The following is a 1477-nucleotide window of genomic DNA, read 5'->3' on the forward strand; positions in this document are numbered from 1 at the left end:
GTATTTTCTTTCTTATATATACATATTTTTAGAAACTGCTCGAATTTCCGAAAACTCTTTATTATTAAATTCTGTAAATATTACAAATTTTTTGAAATAGTGAGCTATTGTGAGTTTTATTGTATATTATTTGCACATGATACAAATAATATATATATATATATATGATTAATAACCATATATATATGGTTAAATTGAACTCCTAAAATCAACGCAATAAATATGGTTGTCGTTCACATAGAATCATTACATTACTATTTTTACTTATCTATATTTATTTTAAATAGTCATTTCTATTTATTTTATTTTAACAAATTATTGAATATATTGTTGGATCCTAGTAATTAATTCTAATAAATTTCAGATGATAATAGTTTTTACTAATATAATAAAATAAAAAAATAAAGTAAATTATACTCGGAAATCATGAAATCTTTCATTTTAACATAATTATTTACTTTAATCAAATGATAATCATAATGTATATGTAATATAATAAATAACTAATATGATTATGTACTGTATTAATATAAAATAATCAAAAGCTGAATTTTTAGTCTATTGCTTCATTGATATTTGTATAAATCAAATATTAAAAATTTGCTTTTGCAAATTGAGTTGCAAATTGAGAGTTTCTATTTTTTACAGTTTTAAATTATTCTTTTCAAATATTATTGAATAATTAAAAATTTGATGATTATTAATGATTATTAATTGATTATTAATTTAAAAAATCATTAAAATTTATCTTTTTAATACAAATATTTCAAGAAAAAATATATATGAACTTCAATAATAATATAAAGTTTCTTAATTGAATATATTGTTTAAAAATTTTGTATTAATTATGAATTTTATTTTCAAAAAATTGAGTTTATGATACATCTAATATTAATATTAAATGAAAAAAGAAATGTTTAATAATAATAAATTACAATCTTCTCACAAAAAAATATATTTAAAAAAAAAAAAGATTCATAAATATATAGCACAGAATCTTTGATAAGTAATTTTCAGATTGACACAAATCAAATATGTAATTAAATAAAATTAATAAAACGGCAGTTGAATATTATTTAGTAATAATAATTAATTAATAATTAATTAATAAAAATTATGTAATAATAATTAAAAGATCATTATATTAAAATTATTTGATAATATTGTCAATGTATCATTTTCCTTTATTTATTCAGATATATTTAAGTTATAACAAAAAAGTTTTTATTTAAATATTCAAATTATTTTTTTATATCATTATCATTATTTTTAATTCTTTTAATAATTTCATTATTATTAATATTAATAATTATTTATATTATATAATTATTTATAATATTTATAATTNATAATTATTATTAATAAATACAATTAAAAAATATAATCTTCAATTAAATTTGAAATATAAAATTTTTCAAATAATTTTTAAATCAAATTTAATAATTTGTTTTTTTCAGTAAATTTTTATATTTAAATA

This window comes from Apis dorsata, unplaced genomic scaffold (assembly GCF_000469605.1).
Source record: "Apis dorsata unplaced genomic scaffold, Apis dorsata 1.3 scaffold_41, whole genome shotgun sequence".
NCBI classification, from domain to species: domain Eukaryota; kingdom Metazoa; phylum Arthropoda; class Insecta; order Hymenoptera; family Apidae; genus Apis; species Apis dorsata.